This window comes from Choloepus didactylus, chromosome 5 (assembly GCF_015220235.1).
Source record: "Choloepus didactylus isolate mChoDid1 chromosome 5, mChoDid1.pri, whole genome shotgun sequence".
Lineage (NCBI taxonomy): Eukaryota > Metazoa > Chordata > Mammalia > Pilosa > Megalonychidae > Choloepus > Choloepus didactylus.
Window position 1 is genome coordinate 143,740,314 of NC_051311.1, and position 24,631 is coordinate 143,764,944.

The window sequence follows — 24,631 nt, forward strand, 5'->3', positions numbered from 1 at the left end:
AATCTCAATAAGAAATTTTTTAAAAGGAGCCAACTATTACTACTGGAGTTAAAGACCACAATAACTGACATGGAAAACTCCCTAGAGGGTTTCAACAGCACACTGCAGTTGGCAGAAGGAAGAATTAGTGATCTTGAAGACAAGAAATTTGAAATGGGGCCGCTTGATCACGCGGCTGGGGCGCACCCGCCTGTTGTGGTGATAGTGGCCACAGGTTCCGGTGTGGTAATGCGAGCGGAGGAGCTCGGGGATCTGGCTCAGGCTCACATACAGCAACTTAGCGAAGCTGCTGGTGAAGGTGATCACTTTTTAATTCGGGCCCCTGCAGCTCTAGAAAAATTGAAACTCCTTTGTGGAGAAGACAAAGAATGTTCAAATCCATCAAATCTTCTAGAACTTTACACACAGGCTATTTTGGACATGATGTATTTCGAGGAGAACAAGCTAGTAGATGAATATTTTCCTGAAGACTCTTCACAGAAAGTGAAAGAGCTGATCAGTTTTCTTTCAGAACCAGAAATTTTAGTTAAAGAAAATAATAAGCATCCTAAACACTGCAGTTTGCTTGGGGACGAGCTACTGGAATGTCTGTCTTGGAGATGAGGAGCCCTCCTCTCCATATATGTAGTGTTATTCTATAACCAAAAGGAGAGAATGGCTCATGAGAAAATCTAAATTGCTTGAAAAGTGCCTTGTTGATGGAATCCCTCACTTGCTACAGATGCTAAATTATCGGTGTCCTATCCAGTTAAATGAAGGAGTTTCTTTCCAAGACCTAGAAGCAGCTACATTACTGAGTGAAGGAATATTTAGTGACATCCATTTGCTGGCTATGATGTGCAGTGGAGATATGTGCTACTGGGGATTGAAGCATTGTGCAGATCAGCATCCAGAAAACCATGAAGTAGCTACCGATGTTTCTGGAGCAAGCTGCACTACATGCAAAGAACCCTTGGACTTCCGAGAAGTAGGAGAAAAAATTTTGAGAAAGTATGTATCTGTATGTGAAGGACCCCTGAAAGAGGAGGAATGGAATACAACAAATGCAAAACAAATTTGAAACTTCTTTCAGCATTTCCATAAATAGTAAGTTCATCTAGTCCTTTTCCAGCAGACAAAAAAACAAACCAACCCATGAAATGGAAAAGTTCTAGAAAAAAAGACATTTTGACCCAAATTTGAGAACATTATGCTACATAAAGATACCCAGTATGGTTACCCTTCTGTAAGAGCCATCATCACTTTTCATAATATGTTCTTAAACTTATAAGGAATGCTTCTTTAATGTTTAAAATGACATGTGTTACTCTAACTCATCCTGAGCTACAAATACCCTATAAATAATAATGAGAAACCCAATTTAACTTTAAGATTTTTTTCTATCAGATTCTTTGTGATCTCCCTATTTTGAAGTTTGCCCTGCTTTAGACATTAAAATCATCACCTCATTGTTTTAAATATATACTATGGATATAAAAATAGGCAAAAGGAAAAAAATATAACTAATATTAAGATTCCATTTCTAAAATATGGTGAACAATGGAAGATTCTGCAAAGGATAATGGGTGCTTTTTTTGCCACATATTACTAATGGCATATTAAAATTTTACTTTATTAGTTATTTTATAAAACTTTAAAAATTATTTTCCTATTTTGTTTAAAAGAAAATGCATGGTTTATCAAATGTTTATTGAAGATAAAATCGAGTTAGGTTGTAACACCACTAGCTCATATGCTCTTAGGGCACATCTTTTCATACTGTAATGAAATTTTAATATTTTTTGCCTTTAATAGTAGGGGTGAGTGATAAAGGCCAGAGAGCCTATAACTTGATATCTTACTCAGAGTCTTTCTGTCTGCCTCAACTATTATCATCTTGAGGGGGTTATCTGTCTTTGCCTTCTCTGCAAAGTTTCACAACTTGTGCACCAGTAACTTTATCACATTCCAGCAATTTACTCCCATGGCCACACCTTGAATATCACTATCCTGAGTTTCTGTTTCTGAAATTTTAATTTTCAGTATCCCATTAACTGATGATAATCCTCATCTCCCCAGCTCTTTTACCGTCTTATTTTTATTGATTTTTCTTTCTCTTTTATTTCCACTCTACCATGTCTTTAGCTTCTCACAGCCCCCCTATGCTGACTGCCCTCCTTTCTCCTAAACTATCAGCCCCGTTCAGGTTTTCTTCCTTCCCTACCCAGCCTCAGCCTAATGGAGCACTGTTTGCACCACTCGTTTGCCAGTGCCCTCAAGTCCCTTCTTTCCCTTGTTCTTCAGCCTAATCATTCTGCAAATCATCAACACTTAGTTAATCCTGCCATCCATGTTTTCTGGTGTGCTGAGTTCTGCTTAAGTATGTGCTGTCCTTCGGAGTGGAGTCTCAAAGTGGCTTACCTTCAGCTTTAGAAGAGCCCTCAATGTAAGCCTTTTGTTTGTTACTAGTGTGGACTCTTTCTGTCCTCCCACTGTGGTTAATCCAAACCTTATCACTTTTCTCAGGCCTGTGTCCCCTCCCCCAGTGTATGGTTCTTCCTCCTATTGTAGAGAAAGTTGAGACTATGAGTTGGTCAACTCCTATGTTTATGAGCTTTTTCTCTTTGTGGGGGAAAAAAACTTCGCTTCCCATGGAAGGCTGATCTCCACCTGTGCTACAGATTTCATCTCTGCTGTCACCCTCGTTTCCCTTGTGGCTTTTGTTTTTCTGTCTACACTTTAGGTATTGCTCTTTCCTAGAGTTCTTTCCTGTTTCTTTTTTTTTTTTTTTCTCTTCCCTTTTTCTCTTTTTTCTTTTTACTTATTCTAAATACCCTTCTTATGCAATGTCATTCTTAGCCGTGGTTTTATCTACCACCTATAATATTAGGCTGACTCCCAAACCTGTAAGTTGAATCCCAACTTCTCTCCTGATCACTAAACCTTATTTCTAACACCCTGTATCTTCACTTGGACAAACATCTCATTGTAATTTTAAATTCAGTGTGTCCTAGCAATTCATCATCTCTCATATAAAATCTTTGCTGCTTCATGTTTTCTCTTTGAATCTTCCACAGAGCAGGGCAAGACAGAGTGTTATAATTTGGTTCCTACTTACCTTTGTAGCTTCATTGCCACAGTAATCTTATGTTCTAGTCCACTGTTCCTCAAACATTTAAAATCCAAGCTCCGTTTTGATAAACATAAAAATTCTGATAAACCTCGGGGCAAGAGGAAATTCCCCATTCTGCCCAATCCCCTTTCTTATCGTTACACAGCTTAGATTTTTATTTAACTTAGATTTTTAGCAGGTCTTTTGTACTTTCTAAATATAAAAATTTTAATTATTTTAGTATAGTTTTTAAAATCACAGGCTATACTCTCCCCCACGCTCTTGTACTTGAGATCTTGTACAATCTCAAGTACTTCCAGTTCCTTCCCCAAATGTGCTTTGTGGTCACATCCCTCAATACCCTTGTAGATTTAATTACTTCTGCCTAGAATGCTTTGAACTTCTTTATGGCCATATGAATACCTGCTTTTCCTTTAAGATTCTGTTCCTGTGATATTGGGTCTATAAGGTTTTTTTTTTTTACCACCTTTTTCAGTCAAAGTTAAATAATATTTGCTTCTGTTCCCTTAATCCTCCCCTCCCATGTGGTACTGGTTACATGGCTTTGTAATTATTTTCCTTACTAGTTTTATCCTCGGAGCTAATGCATAGTTAGACACTTAGAAATGTTTTTTTTTGAATTAAGAAGCATGATTCTAAGTACCAAACTGCACAAAAGGATTGCTGCTATTGAATTCCAAACTGCCATGCCCTCTATAGCAGTAGTTGACAAGGCAAATAGGGATATGTGCAGTTCTCAGCTGTGTAAAGTATTACTTAAATTCCAAGTCTAAGAAAATAATAAAACTTTCTCTTCTGAAGCGGGGGGCTTCCATTTTGCCTTCATGATCCTTGTGAATCAGTCATGTCTCTGACTGGTTGGCACAATTATGAGGGTAATACTGGGTGCTTTTTCTACAACTTTTTCATCCTACACACAATTGGAGAATAATTTGTGGACCATTACAGTCTTTAATGCTTTTTATTCTGGCATTTTATAAAACAGTGAACTAACAACACATTTATGTATGTGTTAAAAGCTTACTAAGTGAGTGTCATTTCATTTAGAATGAAGTTACTTCAGGATAGCAAATACTCCACGAAAGAAAAGTACTACAATTCATTCATCCAACAACTATTTGTTTTGTGTCTACTGCTAGATTTTGTCCTAGGCACTGAGGATACAGCTTTGCAAAACAGTCCTTTTTTGGAGCTTGTATTCTAATGGAGGAAGTTAGACAATAAGCGTTTTAAGAAATGTACAGTGTTTCAAAGTGATGGGTGCGCTGAAGAAGAATAAAGCAGGGTAAGGTGCTAGTATGATGCTGAAGTGAGGTGCTGTTTTATTTAGGATGGTTGGGAAGGCACCTCTGAGTACCTGTCTACTGCTTTAACATTTGTATCCTTAAATTCCATTGCCTTAGTTAAATGCCTTGCATATTCAGTGCATTCATAATTTTTTTCTTTTCTTTTGGAAGTTCTGGCATGGAATTAAAGAATGAATCACTACTTAAGGCTTTCTCATTTTGATTATATTTAAAAGGTTTCTCTCCAGTGTGGCTTTACTAATGGGTGAGCCGTATCTAAAGGCCTTGTGTTTGTTGGGGTTTCTCTGCAGTTTTCATATTCTGATGGTTACTAAAATTTAAAACTCTGTTAAAGGACTTTTCACAGTCCGTAAATCTGTATCGTTCTTTCCCAGTGTTCTAGTTTGCTAATGTTGCGGAATGCAAAACACCAGAGATGGACTGGCTTTTATAAAAAGGGGGTTTATTTGGCTACACAGTTACAGTCTTAAGGCCATAAAGTGTCCAAGGTAACACATTAGTAATCAGGTACCTTCACTGGAGGATGGCCAATGGCGTCCAGAAAACCTCTGTTAGCTGGGAAGGCATGTGGCTGGCATCTGCTCCAAAGTTCTGGTTTCAAAATGGCTTTCTCCCAGGACGTTCCTCTCTAGCAAGCTTGCTCCTCTTCAAAACGTCACTTACAGCTGCACTGAGTTCTGTTATGTCAGCTCATTTATATGGCTCCACTGATCAAGGCCCACCCTAAATGGGTGGGGCCATGCCTCCATGGGAATATCACCCACAGCTGGGTGGGGCACATTCCAAGCAAATCTAATCAGCACCAAAACGTCTGCCCTACAAGACTTCATCAAAGATAATGGCGTTTGGAAGACACAATACATTCAAACTGGCACACCCAGTATGAATTTTCTGTTGTGAAATAGGCTTTGAGTTTAAATGGTCTGTCCACTTTACCGCATTTATAGGGTTTCTGGGGATTGTCAGTTGTTTGAGGCTGATTAAGGTACAGAACATGACTAAAATCTTTTCCTTATTCCTTTGCATACAGTCAGGTGAGGTGAGAATCCGTAGCTAAAATCTCAAATAAAATTACATTTCTATCTTTACTTTCCACTGCAAATTCTCTAAAATACAAATGCGTAAAAATAATGATAAATCTTTGATTTGGACATACAATGAGTAAGCTATAATTTGTAACAAGTATAACAAAAAGATGGGGGGTGGAGAAGTATAGTAGTAGTGTATGTGTATGCTATTGAAGTTAAGTTGGAATCAAAACAAAATGATTATTTAGATTTAGGTTGTTAAATTTAATCCCCATGGTATCCACAAAGAAAATATGTGAAAATTATATACAAAAAGAAATGAAAAGGAACTCAAAGTAGTACACTACAAAAATCAAATAAATATGAAGGTACTCATTAGAGAAAGAATTGAGGGATAAAAAAGGTATGAGGGATAAAAAAGGTATAGGATTTCAAAGACTAAAAGCAAAGTAGCAGAAGAAAGTTGTCCTACATTATCAATAATTACTTTAAAAGTAAATGGATTAAGGAAGAAAATAGTGGTTTAGGGAATTTTAGGATTTAGTATGTCCTTCAAGGAAGCTAGTAAATAGCCAGGAACTGTCTGAAACTGATGGGGGGTGGGGGATGGGGGACACACAGACATACATTGCAGACCAGCCTGGAATGACTGGAAGAATGAAATTGATAAATCACAGTGAAGACCTATAAGTAAATCTTTCTATGCTGTGGGTGCTAGTGCCCACCCCTACAAGCACAGCAGGGAGTCACTCCCTGGTGGGAAATAGAAGTCTTATCTTCTAGGATCCAGTGGAGGGAGTCTTGGCCAGGCCCCAAATGTGGCTTTTGACTAACAAATTTGGACTGCTGGATATCAGTTCTGTTCCAGTTTGCTAATGCTGCCTTTATGCAAAATACCAGAAATGGATTGGCTTTTATAAAGGGGGTTTATTTGGTAACAAATTTACAGTTATTAATCTTTTTGATTAGGGTGTGACCTCTTGATTGAATGTTTCCATGGAGATTTGATCCTGCTGATTCAGGGTGGATCTTGATTAGTTTACTGGAATCCTTTAAAGGGAGCTCAGGCAGAGAGCAGAGAGATGAAAACGCCCCAGGATATGCTAAATCAGGAGACTAAGATGCTGGCTAATGCATAGAGATGCTTGGAGATGTAGAGAGAAGGATGCTTGGAGATGCTAAGCTAAGAGAAATCTAGAGACATTTTGGAGAAAGCCATTTTGAAACACAACCCCAGAGCAGAGGAACAGCTGCCAGGCATGTGCCTTCCCAGCTGATAGAGGTTTCCGAATGCCATCGGCCATTCTTCAGTGAAGGTATCCTCTTGTTGATGCCTTAGTTTGGACATTTTTATGGCCTTAGGACTGTAAATTTGTAACCAAATAAAGCCCTTTATAAAAGCCAATTCATTTCTGGTATGTTGCATAATGGCAGCTTTAGCTAACTGAAACAGTTGGAAAAAGATATTCCACACAAACAGCAAGCAGAAAAAAGCAGGGTAGCTATTCTAATATCAGAAAAAAATAGATTTTAAATGTAAACCTGTTAAAAGAGACAAGGAAGGACACTATATATTAATAAAATGGGCAATCCACCAAGAACAAATAACAATCATAAATATTTATGCCTCTAGCCAGGGTGCCCCTAAATACTTGAGGCAAATGCTGGCAACACTGAAGGAAGAAATAGATATCTGTACAATAATAGTTGGAGACTTCAATACACCACTCTCATCAATAGATAGAACATCTAGACAGAGGATCAATAAAAAAAACAAAGATCTTGAATAGTATGGTAAATGAAATAGACTTAACAGACATTTACAGAACATTGCACCCCACAACAGCAGGATATACATTCTTCTCAAGTGCTCATGGCTCATTCTCAAGGGTAAACCACATGTTGGATTACAAAGCAGGTCTCAATAAATTTAAAAGATTGAAACTATACAAAGCACTTTCTTTGTTCATAATGGAACAAAGCTGGAAATCATTAACAGGCAGAGGACTGAAAAATTCACAAAATATATAAGGTTAAACAATACACAACTAAAACAACCAGTGGATCAGAGAAGAAATTACAAGAGAAATCAGTAAATATCTTGAGGCAAATGAAAATGAGTTCACAACATATCAAAACTTATGAGATTCAGCGAAGGCAGTGTTGAGAGGGAAATTTATTGCCATAAAAGCCTGTATTAAAAAAGAGGAAAGAGCTGAAATTGAAGGAACAAATGGCACACCTGAAGGAACTAGAAAGAGAACAGCAAAGTAACCCCAAAGTGAACAGAAGGAAAGAAATAACAAAGATTATGGCATAAATAAATGAAATTGAGAACAAGCAAACAAACAAAAAAATAGAATCAACAAAACCAGAAGTTCATTTTTTGAGAAAATCAAAAATTGATGGACTCTTTGCTAGACTGAAAAGAAAAAGAGAGGATACAAATAAATAAAATCAGAAATGGAAGGGGACATTACTACTGACCCCACAGAAATAAAAGAGATAATAAGAGGACAGTATGAACCACTGTATGCCAACAAACTGGACAACTTAGATGAAAAGCACAACTTCCTAGAAACACATGAACAACCTACACTGAGTTGAGAAGAAATAGAAGCACTCAACAAACCAATCACAAGTAAACATTGAAGCAGTAATCAAAAACCTCCCAAAAAAGAAAAGTCCAGAACCGGATGGCTTCACTGGTAAATTTACCAAGCCTTCCAAGAAGAATTCGTACCAATCATGCTCAAACTCTTTCAAAAAATTGAAGAGGAAGGAAAGTTACCTAACTCTTTCTGTGAAGCAAACATCAACCTAATACCAAAGCCAGACAAAGATACTACAAGAAAAGAAAATTACAGACCAATCTCTCTAATGAATATAGATGCAGAAATCTCTGACAAAATACTTGCAAATCGAATCTAGCAGCACATTACAAGAATTATACACCACGATCAAGGGGGCTTTGTCCCAGGTATGCAAGGGTGGTTCAACAGAAGAAAATTAATGTAATACACCAGATTAACAAAGCAAATGTGAAAAAACACATGATCATCTTGATTGATGCAGGAAAGGCATTTGACAAAAACCCAACATCCTTTCTTGATAAAAATACTTTGAAAGATAGGAATAGAAGGAAACTTCCTCAACATTATAAAGGGCATATATGAAAAACTCACAGCCAGCATCATACTCATGGGAAAGACTGAAATCCTTCCCTCTAAGATCTGGAACAGGATGAGTGTGCCACTGTCAATATCATTATTCAACATTTTGCTGGAAGTTCTAGCTAGAGCAGTTAGGAAAGAAAAAGAAATAAAAGGCATCCAAATTGTGAAGCAAGAAGTAAAACAATCCATATATGTAGATGACATGATCTCTATGTAGAAAATCTTGAAAAGTCTTCAACAAAGCTACCAGAGCTAATAAATAAGTTCAGCAAAGTGGCAGGATGCAAGATCAATGCACAAAAATCAGTAGTTTTTCTGTATACTAGCAAGGAGAAATCTGAGGGAGTAATCAAGGGGAAAATTCCATTTACAATAGCAACCCAAAGAATCAAATATCCAGGAATAAATTTAACCAAGGATATAAATTACCTGTACACAGACAACTACAAAACATTGCGAAAAGAAATCATAGAAGACCTAAATAAAAAGAAGGACATACCATGTTCATGGACTGGAAGGCTAAGTATAGTTAAGATGTCAATTTTACCCAGAATGATTTACAGATTCAATGCAATACCAATCAAAATCCCAACAGCTTACTTTGCAGAAATATAAAACCAATAATCAAACTTATTTGAAAGTGCAAGGGGCCCTGACTAGCTAAAAATATTTTGGGAAGGAAAAATGAATTTGCATAGAGGTCTCACTCTTTCTGACTTTAAAGCAGTTACAAAGCTACAGGGGTCAAAACAGCATTGTACTGGCATAAGGATAGATATACCAAACAAAGGAATCGAGCTGAGAGTTCAGAAATAGACTGCCTCATCTATGGCCTGTTGATTTTTGAAAAGGTGGCTAAGTCCACTCAACCAGGGCAGAACGGCCTCCTCAACATACAGTGCTGGAAGAACTGGATATCCAAAAGAATGAAAGAAGATCTGCATCTCACACCTTATTAAAAAAAAAAAAGTAATTCAGAATGGATCAAAGACCTAAACATTAGACTAAGGCCATAAAATTCTTAGAAGAAAATGTAGGGAAATATCTTAATGATCTAGTGGTAGGTGGTGGTTTCCTAGACCTTAACCCAAAACACAAACAATGAAAGAAGAAATAGATAAATGGGATTTCCTCAAAATTGAATGCTTTTGCACATGAAAGGACTTTGTCAAGAAAGTAAGAAGACAGCCATTCAATGGGAGAAAATATTTGGAAACCACATATCTGATAAGGGTTTAATATCCAGAATATATATAGAAATCCTGCAACTCAACAACAAAAAGACAAACAACTCAGTTTAAAAATGGGCAAAAGATATGGATAGACACTTTTCCAAAGCGGAAATACAAATGGCTAAAAAAAATATGAAAAGATGCTCAACTTTACTAGCTATTAGGGAAATACAAATCAAAACCACAATGAGATATCATCTCACATCTACTAACATGGCCATTAGCAAAAAAAAAAAACCAGGAAACTACAAGTGCTGGAGAGTATGTGGAGAAATAAGTACACTTACACTGTTGGTGGGAATGTGGAATAGTGCAGCCGCTCTGAAAGGCAGTTTGAAGTTTTCTCTGGAAGATAAGTATACAATTCCTGTTTGATCTGGGAATCCCATTACTGGCAGGGAAATGAATAGACATTTGCACACTGATGTTTATAGTGGCATTATTCATGATTGCCAATAGATATCCAAAAGAATGAAAGAAGATCTGCATCTCACACCTTATTAAAAAAAAAAAAAAAAGAAAGAGCCCAAATGTCCATCAACTGATGAGTGAATAAACAAATTGTGGTATATATATATATGATGGAATATTTTGCAGCTGTAAGAAGAAATGAAATCATGATGCATGCAATAACATGGATGAGCCTTGAGGATATTATGTTGAGAGAAGCCAGAAACAAAAGGACAAATACTGTATAATTTCACTAACGTGAAGTAACTATAATGAGCAATCTCAGAGTTAAATGTGAGATCATAGGTTATCAGGAGATAGAAAGAGTGTAGAGACTGGGCAACTAATGCTTAAGGAGTACAGAATGTTTAATAAGGTTGACTTTAAATGTTCGGAAATGGGTAGCACAATGCTGTGTGATGGTAGCACAAAACTGTAAGTGTAAAATCTGTAAGTATAAAGCAGCATGCGAGAATGGTTGAAAGAGGAAGGCTAGGGTCAGGTATATCATCAGAAGGAGAGCTAGAGGACAAAAACTGGGACTGTATAACTTAGCAAAATCTAGAGTAGACAATGACAGTGGTTAATTTTACAAATATGAGAAAGTTCTTACATGAACTAAAACAAATGTATGTCAGTATTGCAAGGTGTTAATAGAGTGGTACATGGGAAAAATATAATTAATGCAAGCTAAGGTCTATAGTTAACAGTAACATTGTAATATCCTTTCATTAATTGTAACAAAGGTACTATACCAAAGCTAAATGTCAATAATAGGGGGATATATGGGGTATGGGATTTTTTTTCAGAAGAAATGGTAATGTTCCCATATTGATTGTGATGAATGTGTGACTATGTGATTATACCAAGAGCCATTGATTGTACACCTAGGATGGATTGTATGGTGTATGAATAAAACTTCGAAAAGGAGAGAGAAGGGTACAATATTTAAGAAACCCAAAAACAAAAAAAACTAAATGGATTAACATCTTTAGTCAAAAAGCAGAGATTGGCAGAATGGATAAAAAAGCATGACTCAACTCCCCCTGAGTACCTCTTTGTTGCTCAGGTGTGGCCCTCTCTCTCTCTAACTGAGCCATCTCGACAGGTGAACTCGCTGCCCTCCCCACTATGTGGGACCTGACTCCCAGGGTTGTAAATCTCCCTAGCAATGCAGAATATGACTCCCAGGGATGAATGTGGACCTGGCATCGTGGGACTGAGAGTATCTTCTTGACCAAAAGGGGGATGCAAAATGAGACGAAATAGTTTCAGTGGCTGAGAGATTTCAAATGGAGTCGAGAGGTCACTCTGGTGGACATTCTTTTGCACTACATAGATAACACCTCTTAGGTTTTAATGTATTGGAATAGCTAGAAATAAATACCTGAAACTACCAAACTCCAACCCAGCAGTCTGGACTCCTGAAGACAATTATATAATACTGTGGATTACAAGGGGTGACAGTGTGATTGTGAAGACCTTGTGGATCACACCCCCTTTATCTAGTGTATGGATGAATAGAAAAATGGGGATAAAAATTAAAGGACAAATGGGGTGGGATGGGGGGAAGATTTGGGTGTTCTTTTTTCACTTTTATTTTTTATTCTTGTTCTGGTTCTTTCTGATGTAAGGAAAATGTTCAGAGATAGATTGTGGAGATGAACGCATAACTATGTGATCATACTGTGGACAGTGGATTGTATACCATGGATGATTGTATGGTGTGTGAATGTATTTCAATAAAACTGAATTTAATAAAAAAAAAAAAATACAGGTTAAAAAAAAAAAGCATGACTCAAATATATGCTTTTTATAAAAGACTCATCTTAAATTCGAAGATAGATGAAGGCTAAAAGTGAAAGGATGGAAAAATATATGCCATGCAAATAGTAATCAAAAGAGAGCTGGGCTGGCTATACTAATGTCAGGTAAAATAGACTTTAAGTCAAAAACTGTTACAAGGGACAAAAAAGATTACTATACATTCAAAAGGGATCAATACAACAAGAAGACATAACATTTATAAATATGTGTGTACCTAACAGCAGAACCTCAAAATATATAAAGCAAATATTTACAGATTGAAGGGAGAAATAGAGGTTCTACATTAATAATATGAGGCTTCAGTACTGTACTATTAATAATGTATAGACCGTCTAGTCAGAGGATCAGTAAGGAAATAGAAGAATTGAAAAACACTCTAAACCATGTAGACTTAACAGACATTTGAAGTACACTTCACCCAATGGCAGCAGAATAGTCTTTCTTTTCAAGTGTATATGGATCATTCTCCAGGGTAGATTGTATGTTACATCATAGAACAAGTCTCAAAAAATCAAATATATTGAAATCATACAATGTACCTTTTCTGGCCACAGTGGAATGAGGCTAGAAATCAGTTACAAAGGGAGAACTAGAAAATTCACAAATATGTGGAATTTAAACAACATTCTCTTGAATCTTAAACAACCAGTGGGTCAAAGAAGAAATCACAAGGGAAATTAACAACCAATGTGTCAAAGAAGAAATCACAAGGGAAATTAGGAAATATATTGAGGCAAATAAAAACAAAAACACAACATACCAAAACATAGATGCAGAGCCTAAAGGGAAATTTATAGGTCTAAATTCTTACATTAAAGAAAAAGAAAGGGCTCAAATCAGAGACCTAATTTCACAACTGGAGAACCTAGAAAAGAACTTCGAATTAAACCCAAGGTGAGTAGAAGGAAGGAAATAATAATGGTTAGAGCAGATATAAATGAAATAGAGAATTTTTTAAAAGTAATAGAAAATGAGAAAATTGGTGGTTGCAAAGATCAATAAAATCAACAGCACTTTATCTAGACTGACAAAGAGAAAAAGAGATAGTCTGCAAATAAACAAAATCAGAAATGAAAGGGGGAACATTATACTGGCCCCACACAAAATAAAAAGGATTACAAGAGGATACTATGACAACAGTATGCCAACAAATTAGGTAACACAGATGAAATGGACAAATTCCAAGAAACACACAAACTTATCTACTCTGACTCGGGAAGAAATAGAAGATCTCGACAGACCCATTAACAAGTAAAGAGATTCAATCAGTAATCAAAAACCTCACAAAAAAGAAAGGCCCAGCTTCCGATGGCTTCATTGGTGAATTTTATCAAACATTCTAAGAAGAATAAAAACCAATGCTGCTCAAACTCTTCCAAAAAAATTGAGGTGGAAGGAGTACTTTGTAATCATTCTATGTGGCCAACCTCACCCTAATACCAAAGCCACATAAAGATACCACAAAAGAAAATTACCAACCTTTATCCCTCATGAACACAAATGCATAGATCCTCAAGAAAATATCATCAACCTGAATCCAACAGTACATTAATAGAATTATACAACATGATCAAGTGGGATTTATCCCAGGTGTTCAAGGGTTGTTCAACATAAGAAAATGAATTAATGTGATCCACCACATTAATAGAATGAAGGATAAAAACCACATGATCATCTCAATTGATGCAGAAAAGGCATTTGACAAAATCTGGCACCCTTCTTGATAAAAACTCTTATGAAACTAGAAATAGAAGGAAACTTCCTCCACATGGTAAAGGTCATATATGAAAAACCCACAGCTAACATCATACTCAGTGGTGAAAGACTGAAAGCTTTCCCTCTGTGATCAGGAGCAAGACGATGCCCACTGTCACCACTGTCATTCAACATTGTACTGGAAGTTCTAGGCAGAGCAATTAGCCAAGTAAAAGAAATAAAGGCATCCGAACTGAAAAGGGAGAAGTAAAACTTTCCATCTTTGCAGATGACACAATCCTATGTACAGAAAATCCTAGAGAATATGCAACATAGCTACTAGAGCTCATAAACAAATTCATCAAAATGGTGAGGAACAAGATCAATATGCAAAACTCAGTAGTGTTTGTATACACTGGTAATGAACTATCTGAGGAGGAAATCAAGAAAAAAAATTCCATTTACAATAGCAACTAAATGAATCAAATATCTAGGCATAAATCTAACCAAGGATGTAAAGGACTTATATATGGAAAACTAAAAAACATTGCTAAAAGAAATCAAAGAATAAATGAAGGGACCTTTTGTGTTCATGAATTGACAGATTAAATATTATTAGATCAATTCTCCCCAAAGCAATTTACACATTCAATGCAATCTGAATCAAAATTCCAACAGCCTTCTTTGCAGAAATGGAAAAGCAAAACATCAAATTTATAGGGAAGGGCAAGGGGCCCTGAATAGCCAAATCTATCTTGAACAAGAAGAATGTAGTTTAAGGAGTCATGCTTCCTGATTTTAAAACTACAAAGCTACAGTAATCAAAACAGCATGGTACTAGCACAAGGATAGACATATAGCCCAATGGAATCAAACTGAGAGTTCAGAAATAAAGCCACACATCTATAGCCAATTGATTTTTGACAAGGGTGCCAAGTTCACTCAATGCGGAAAGAATAGTCTCTTCCAAAAATAGTGTTTTCCAGCTGGGAAAACAGGATCTCCATATGTAAAAGAATAAAGGAGGATACCTACCTCATCCCATATACAGAAATCAACTCAAAATGGATCAAAGATCTAAATATAAAGAGCCATAACTATAAAACTCCTAGAAGAAAATGTAGGGAAGCATCTTCGGGATTTTCAGTTAGGTAATGGTTTCTTAGACTTTACACTCAAAGCACAAGCAACAAAAGAAACTATAGTTTAAATGGGAATTCATCAAAATTAAAAGTCTTTGTGGATCAAAAGACGTCACCACGAAAGTAGAGAGACAGTCTATGGAAGAAAATACTTGGAAATCACATATCTGAGAAGGGTTTAGTATCCGATATTTATAGAAACCCTATAACTCAACAACAGAAGGACAGACAATCCAATTAAAATTGGCCAAAGACTCTCTCTCTCTAGCTAACCCAACTTGGCAGTGAACTCACTGACCTCCCCTCTATGTGGGACCTGACTCCCAGTGATGTAAATCTCCCTGGCAATGCAGGATATGACTCCCGGGGATGAATCTGGACCCAACATCATGGGATTGAGAACATCTTCTTGACCAAAAAAGAGGGATGCGAAATAAAACAAAATAAAGTTTCAGTGGCTGAGAGATTCCAAATGGAGTCAAGAGGTCATTCTGGTGGGCACTCTTATGCACTATATAGATAACCCTTTTTAGGATTTAAGGTACTGGAATAGCTAGAAGTAAATACCTGAAACTATCAAACTGCAATGCAGTAGCCTTGATTCTTGAAGACAATTGTATAAAAATGTAACTTACAAGGGGTGACAGTGTGATTGTGAAAGCCTTGTGGCACACACTCCCTTTATCCAGTGTATGGATGGATGAGTAGAGAAATGAGGACACAAACTAAAAGAAAAATGGGCGGGGGGTGGATAATTTGGGTATTCTTTTTAACTTTTATTTTTTATTCTTATTTTTACTTTTTCTGGTGTAAGGAAAATGTTCAAAAAATAGATTGGGGTGATGAATGCACAACTATATGATGGTACTGTGAAGAATTGATTGTACACTATGGATAATTGTATGATATGTGAATATATCTCAATAAAACTGAATTTTTAAGAAAATTGGCCAAAGGACTTGAATAGACATTTCTCCATAAAAAATGGCCAATAAGCCCACAAAAAGATGCTCCTTGTTAGCTATTAGGGGAATATAAATCAAAACCACAATAAGGTACCACTTCATACCCACTGGAATGGTTCCTAATAAAAAACTGGAAAATATGCATCACAGAGGATATGAAGAAAAAGGAACCTTCATACATTGTTGGTGGGAAAGCAAAATGGTGCAGTCCCTGTGGAAGACAGTTTCGTGGTTCCTCAGGAAGTTAAATACAGAATTAATATTTGACTGAGGAATCCCTTTTCTGTATATATATAATCCAAAGAATTGAAAGCAGGGACTTGAACACATAGTTTCACACCAGTGTTCCAACAGCATTATTCACAATTGCCAAAAGATGGAAACAACCTAAGTGTCCATCAACTGATGAATAGATAAACAATATGTAGCATATACATACAACGGAATATTATTCAGCCATGAAAAGGAATGAAGTTCTGATACATGTAACAACATGGATGAACCTTGAAGACATTGTTTTGATTGTAATATGCCAGACACCAAAAGGCAAATACTGTATGATCTCACTGGTATGAAATAATTAGAATAAGAAAATTCATGGTGTCAAAAACTAGAATATAGGTTGCCAGGGCCTAGGGTAGTTGTAAGGAATAGGAAGTTAATTCTTAATTGGTGGGTGATGGAAAAGCTTTTATGATGGTTATGGTAGCATGACATTGTGAATATAATTAACACTACTGAATTATATATTTGAATGTGTTTAAAAGGGGAAATTTTAGGTTTTACTTATGGTACTAGAATACAGATTGTAAAAACAACAACATAGGAGTATTCAATACAAACTGTGAACCCTAATGTAAACCACTAACTGTAGTTAACAGTACTATTAAATAATATGCTTTCATCTTTTGTAACAAAGGTACCACACTGATGCAATGTGTTAATAATAGGGAAAACTGTGTGTTTATTCGGTGGGGGAGTTATATGGAACTCTGTTATTTTCTGCATGATTTTTTGGTAAACCTACAACTTCTCTAATTTGCCGAAAAGAAACCTTTTAGCGATGGAGCTTAATTAGAACCAAGGTTTCCAGATATGTGGTCATAGGCTTATCTCACTTACACTACATTGTCTGTTCTTTTAAAAATAATCAAACGTCATCATGTAGTTGGAAAGGGGGACTTTTTTTTCAAACAATAATTGAAAGAAAAAGCAGCTGAAGAACTTACTATGAATTTAACACTTAAGCTCTTTTGCTCCAGGTTTTGCTTCAGCCCTTTGCGCCTTGCAAACTCAGTGTCACTGGTTTGCATCAGATTTTGCATAGTGCTTACTGTGTGCCAGACACTCTTCTAAACACATTGTATATATTAAGGCATTTATTCCTTACAGTCATCCTGTGAAAGAGGCACACTTTCTTATAAACAAAGTAAGGCCCAGAGAAGCTAAATAACTGATTCAAGACCACTTACTTGTTCAGAAGTGGTCTGCTGATCGGATTATAAGGTCCTGACAACACAGGCAGCAAGATTTTTCCTTTTCCTGCCATCTTGAGTGATAGAGCCAGAGATTCCCTGGGGCCACATAGATAATCCTAGTAATTTCTAGGAAGTATTTCCTAGGTTTAGGAAAGAATAAATATATTCATTGCTATATCCATTGCACTAGGAGTCATAGAGAATAGATAGATAGATAGTTTGGGGAGTTATTTTTTGAAGGGGGAAAGGAAATTTTATGTGGAAAGAAAATTTGAAAGACATTTCTAAACTTTTTTTTTCTTTTGGCAGTTAAGTGCTGGCTGTTTCGAATTTAAAATATGCAGACTTTAAATCCCTCAACATTTCTTGAAGTTACATCTTGGGTTTGTTACCTACTCTTAATTAAAAAGAAATGATCTCTCTATTCAAAATTGGCTTCTTGTTATATAACCTTCTCTGACTTGAACAGGGCTAACCATAGGATGATTAACCACTCTAAACTCCAGGTCTCCATGCCGGTAAATATTTTCCTTTTTTAAAAAAATGAAATGATTAAAAAAAATAGATCTCCACCCTCTCCCAAGTAAAGGAGGACAGAGAAGAATTGATGCTACATATTCTCTGTTGGCTCAGTATTCCTTTCAAGTTTTTAGAAAATGAATAAGAGTGGTGTTCCCGTGGATTCAATCACCCTTGCATACAACAGTTCACCAGTATTTTGAAGGCCTTAGAGAATTTCCCCTAAGAAGGCTTAAAGCTAGATTCTGACGTCTTTGCCCTATCATTTTATTATCATTACTTGTGATAATTTTATATTTTTATAGTGGTTTTACATATGTGATCACGTTTAATTTTCACAACCCTGAAATCTGCCAGGAAGCTGTTACCACCACTGGATAGAGGAAACTGAGGCTTGGAGATTTTGATCAATTTGTTCAAGGTTACAGAGTTAGTGATGGCATAGAGCTGGTAGGAGATGAGTAAGCTAGACTTCTGGATTTAATGCTCATGTACCCTACTATGCAGGACACCTCCCAAACAGGATGTCTTCCAGACCCCAGAAATAACAAAAATTATTCAGCTGTGTCCTGCAGTAGAGCAAAATAATGTCAGGGATTGCTTCTTTCTTTCAAGGTAGCTGGTCCCCAGTCATCAGCTTGTGTTGGCCTTTTAATGCTTTTTTTTTAGCACCTCTCTACATGGTTTTCTTCTCTTGAAAACTTGCTGAATAATTGAAGCCTAGTTTTGGAAAGTTCTGGAAGGCAAACTAGAAATCACAAAGGAAGTGAGAGTGTTTTACAACTTACTTTGCACAACCTCTTGTGCCACAGCCTGCAACAAAATATTAACAGGGTTTCAGGCAGGAATTTATATTTTTATGTTGCATTATCTTTTGGGAAAAACTCATCAGGGCCATATTCTGATGTTCATGAGCTATAAAAACCTATCCCATATCAGTATATGAACTTTCATATTTCCTACACCTATGGGCCATAGGGAAATGGTATAGGATTCCATTTGGATTTAGATTATACTTAGCAAAGAAAAAGCATGTGCAAAACCAGTAGGAAGCATTGGAGTGACGCCTGAGGAAGTATGCATTAAAAGTACCAGATCGTGAAAATCCTCAGTGTTCAAAGGAGAGAATTCAGTCTGGCGCTAGAATGCCGTCTTTTGCAGCTGTTGCTTTCCACCAGTCTACAGAGCTGTCTGTTTCTCCCTGTTCAGAAAGCTAAAGCTCATTCTTTGGCACTGATTCCCAACAGCTTGAAAATCTTAGTGTTGGGTATTCCTATTTGAAATCCTCAGTAACAGTGGGAAATTTTTGAGGAGCCATCCTTTTCAGTGTTTAGCTTGGAACTCATTCTGTCCTTCAGGGGCCTCCAAATACTAACCACTTCATTCTCTGAAACACTTCATTATGAGCTGAAAAGGAGCCAGTACAAAAGATCCTATTCTATCTAAGATGGAACGGGACAGTGTGTTTGTCTTATTTCCCAATATTGCCAGGTCTTAGGGTCAGTAAACCTTCACCGAGTCAAGCTGGTATTATTTGTGTCATGCAAAGGGAAATTTATTTTCTAAATTGTAAAGAGTTTAAATATATTTATTACGCTCTTTGGAAGGATTGGTCCCAGCATGCATCACAGCTCTGTCCTGAGGTTTGTTTTCAATCAATGTGAGCCTCAAACGGAAGAGTTTCAACAGTGGCTTGGGATATTACCTGTCATTTTAATGATGGGATGAAGCAGAAGTTAAATTATGAAATGACCTGGACAGCAACCAGACTTCAATAGGGTGTAAGTAAGCTGCCAGTATCCCTTGGTGGTGGTGAAAAAAATAAAATGTCAGCCAAGATTTTCAAGACAGGTTAGAGGATTACCCAATTCCCTCCATCTTTTCACTCCAAGGCTAAAGCAAATGTTTGCTTAAAATTTGAAAACTAAGCTGTTTATGTGCAACTGGATGAATTTCATTCATTTGGGACAGAACAACAAAACAGGATAAGCTGTAATATTTATTTCATATCTAGTATATTTTATTAATGAAGAACATTCTTTGATGTGCCAGTACTGATAATTGGAACACCACAATGTATAGCAAAAAGTTTTAATTATCAGTAGCTTTTCGACTGACTTATTATGATAATATAAATAACAATAGCTAACATTTATTGACCATTTTTGCATGCCTGCCATATCCTTATATAGACTGTCTTATTTAGTCTTTTCAAAAATCCTATAAGATAGGTACTATTATTTCCCCACTTTATGGGAAGTCCAAACAGAGGCTTCCATTGGGTGGGTAATTTGCCTAAGGCCATACGGTTGTGACATTGGCATTCAGGTCCAGGGAATTTACCTTCTGTCCTGGTGCTCTTAATCACCATAGTAGCTGACCTTTCTGTTAGGAAGCTCTGTTCGTCCAGTTAATGTGGCCTGTTGCTGACAAGCCTGCTGAAAGTGACTCACAAGGCATTGTCTAGCAGAGACAAAGGAAGAAATTGACCATTTTTTAAAGTATGTGGTTATGGTCCACATAAGAGGTGTAGGCACTTTTGAAGGAAATTCATGGAAGTTAGTTAGAAACTAAGTTAGGTAGCAATCATGAAATAATAAGATTGCTATTAGTGTGCAAAATTACTGCTATTTGTTGTGTTCCCAGAAAAAACTTTGTTTTTCTTTTTAAGTGAAGGCTATCCATGTGCTGCTCATAAGAGAAAACATCAAAGAATCCTACAAAAGACTGAGTCAGAGTGTCCTGAGATACTGTTATAAGATAATTTCACCAAGGTGGGAAGTTTTATAGATCAAACTGACAGATAAGGGTTATTCGTCTCTTCCAGAAATAGCTGAAAGGGGTACAAGAGAAATCATCACAGTTTGAACATATGTAGGGAGATGGATTCAGCCAGGATGGTAAAATAATTTTGGACTTTTCAGTTTTATAGGCTGAGAATTTCCATGAATATCATTGAGAGCCATGATTCAGTAACTTGGAGGGTTAGTGGTTTAGCCCTCTCTACATTGTGAACCATATCGTTCAATGCAGAAATTTGGGGAAAAAAATAAAGATTGTTTTTTAACATTGGCATGTTATACAATCCAATTGATCGTGGCCTTCAGAAAAAATGTCTACCATTTATTGAAAGTGTGTGTGTGTGTGTGTGTGTGTGTGTGTGTGTGTGAAGACGGACTGTTTCTTCAGTTCTAAAATGTCCATTTGGGGCCAATACATTTCGTATTCCTTTAAGAGGGAAAGATTATGAAGCCTATTAATTTAAAAATAAGTAATAATTTCTTTCTGGTAGAATGATAGTAGAGTAAGTTCTTTTCACTGACAAAATGGAAGGCTAAACTGTATGGCCTGAGTCTTTAATTTATATCTATAAACATTGTGGCCCTGGCACATTTAGCCCATTTTCTTGTACACAAAAAGCCACTTTTCCTCAGCCTTAGCTTTTTCCTGGAAAAACAGAGGTTTGATTTATGGCCTGTCTAGTTGTATCTCTATCTGACAAATAGACATCATATAAGGAACCAATTGTTGTGTAAGAGCGCCCATGTAACTTATTCAGAGACTCTGACTACTACCCTCAGTAGTAACAAACCATGCCCTACTGGTAAATGACTGATTTTACCTTCATGAAAGTTAGGAGAAGTATCACTTGCCAAAAAGGTGTATATTGGAGTTTTGTGACAAAAGCTTTTACAGTTTCCAGAATGATAAGTCACATTTACTTGATAGTCTAACATTTCCAGAATCATTTATATGATCTTTTTTTCATCCTTACAGGGTTTTTAGAATATAAAAGCCATGGTACACATAGTATGTACTGTTTGTTTGTTTTTCACTAACATGAATTTAAACACACACACGCACACACAAAATCTCCAGAAATGTTCACAATCGATTTCTTAATAGCTAAATGTACTCTTTTTGTTTGTTTGTTTGTTTCCTTATTTTCCCTCTTTTCTTTATTTTCTCCTAATTATTTTATACACATTCAGGCATCGATGAGCCTCTATTCCAGAGAGCCTTTGCTGAACATTGTAATTATTTGTTCTTTTTCTTTTTCTTTCTATAAGACATGCTGTAAAACTGTGACTTGTCTTTTTTCCCTCCTTGGTTTCCCCACCCATCCCCAACCCCTCTTTGCCTTCTCAAAAATTTGACCCAAACTCCTTGAAACAAGCACAGTCACAATCAGGGGTCAAGAAAGACCTGTCGGACATTTGGGCAGATTTGAAAGGACAGGTGGGGGTTAGGCCAAGAAGGAGGGAAAGGTGTTCCAGCAGAATGAACTGCCCAGAGGCAAGGGTCGGTACGTTGAATTCTGGGAACCTAAGTAGAGCAGTGGATTGCGGTGAGGAGGTGGTGCCGTGAGCAGTGGTGGGAAGAGTCCATTGTGAAGGCCAGGTCAGATTATGAGAACTTCAGTCTTTACCTTAAAAAGCCAAGTGAAGCCATTGAAGACATTTAAGTACAAGAGTGGTCACTACTCCCTTTCCATGTTTATACCTTACTTCCACTAAAATTGACATATTTTTAAATGAATCATTTGCTCACAAAGTTAAGGTTGCATGGTTAGCATTTTGGGATACCTTTGTCCCTTTAGGGTCAATTTCAGTTTTTGACTAGCTAAGTGACCTTTGGTAAGTTATTTAGCCCCTCTGTGCCTTAGTTTTCTCACTGGTAAAGTGGAGACTGTAATACTACCTTGTAGGATTGTTACCAGTATCAAATGAGTTAATTTATGTAACTCACTTAGAATAGCACTTGCCTCTTAAAAAGCTCTTTGTACAAATTAGCTAATGTTGCCACCATTATTTCTATATCATAGTTTGTATCATAATAATTATTAATCTTTAAACTGATTCATGAACAACAGGTAAGAATTTTCCAGGCAATTTAGGGGAGGACATTCCTGGCAGAAGAAATAATTTAAGTAGGAGCAAAGGGTGTGGAAAACCAGAGTCTATTCGATAAACTAACTGCAGGGTGTTTGCAGTGATATGCAAGAAAAAGTGGATAGATGTTGCCACCCTGGTTGCTGGACATTTAGATAGTTTCATTTATTAATTATTATAAATACTGTTGTGTCCAACATCCACATGAGGATGTTTTACCCACCGTTAATTGTTACCTTAGAGTAAAGGCTCAGAATTGAACAGCATGCTTCTGTTTTCCACCTTGCCCTCCTTGAAGCTCTTCTCTATTTAAATTTCACCAATGACTTTTTGGCACCTCCTTGACATTGCTGATTATAATTCTTTTTTATGTTTGTTAATATCAAAAGTGGAAACTGGAATTTTATTTTGATTGCCTATGTATAGTTACTATTAAGGTTGAGTTTTAAAGATATTTATGGCATTTGTATGTTTTTGTAATTTTGTAATGATTTATATTATTCTTATTATTAGCCTTTTATAGGTTTCCTTCTGTGGATTTCTTATTCACACTTTCCCATGTTTCCATCAGAATATCAGCTTTCATTATTGACTTGCAAGAGCTGTTTGCATTTAAAAGAAAATTGGCCATTGTCTTTGATATATGTCACAAATATTTTTTCTGAGATTTTAATTTCATTTTAAATGTTACTTAAGGTAATTTGTTAGGATTTTTTTTTTTAAACTAGACTTCAGATTATTAGGTTTATTGGAACCATCCTCCTAGCTGAAAGACACCCCTCAAAATCTTTTACGGGACCACCAAAGATGATCAGAGCCCTGCAAAATCTAAATATTGGGCTCAGAAACCAACTGTGGGAGCTCTTCTGATTGTGTTCAGGCCTAAGCTGTAGAAGAGAGCAGTTTCCCTGGTCCTAGTAGCTCCAGCCTGTTGCACATGGCTACCACTGTTTTTGCAGGCACTTTCCCTGAATGGGTTTTTTTTTTTTTAAATATGGCTTCCTCTTGGTAGTCAAATCTGTTTCTCTAGTGATTCTAAATATTTGCTTTGTCTTACATTTTCTTATTTTTTTAAATATTTAACTGTTTAAGCCACTGGAAATTTATTCTGATTATCTAACTTCAGTTTTTTTCCAAATATTTTACCAAAAATTCCAGCACAATTTATTGAATCATCATTTCACCACTGATTGAAAGGTGCTTTTATAATATACTAAATATTTTTATATAATGGGACTGTTTCTAGTATTTCTATGTTATTCCATTTTTCTCTGCATCTTTTCTGACCCCAATATCAAAGCTGTTGTAATTGTCATAACCTTATAATATCTTTTAAATTTTGCAGTACAAATTCTCCATTATTATTATTCTATTTATTATTTCTTAGTTTGTCCTGAACATTCATTCTCCCTTCTAAACTTTAGTATTATACTGTCAAGTTGAAAATATCCTTTTAGAATTTAGATTGGAATTGCATTAAAATTCTAAGTCAATTTGCAGACAATTGATTTGAGTTTTGAGTCTTACTGTATATTTGTCCATCTATTTAAATCTTTATGTCTGTCTATAAACATTTAATTCTTATCCTATAGGCCCTGGCATTTCTTTTTAATTTTTTTTCTTTGTTATTTTATTTTTATTATTTTTGTTTAACATGTTCTTTTAAATGTAATAGTTTCTCCAATATATTTTCTAACTGGCTATTATTAATACAGAGGAAACCATCAATTTTTTGTATTTATGTATATATTTCATAATCTTCCATCTATTCTAATATTTGTTTAATATTCAAAAAATTTTTAGTTATA

General features: G+C 36.1%; 1 protein-coding gene and 1 pseudogene across 5 annotated transcripts in view; both read left to right on the forward strand.

The window, feature by feature from the left end:
* BBS9 (Bardet-Biedl syndrome 9) overlaps positions 1–24,631 on the forward strand; it is a 591,615-nt gene that overhangs the window by 546,567 nt on the left and 20,417 nt on the right. The gene's annotated exons all lie outside the window — the stretch shown is intronic.
* Positions 154–1,087, forward strand: LOC119534789 (annotated as a pseudogene).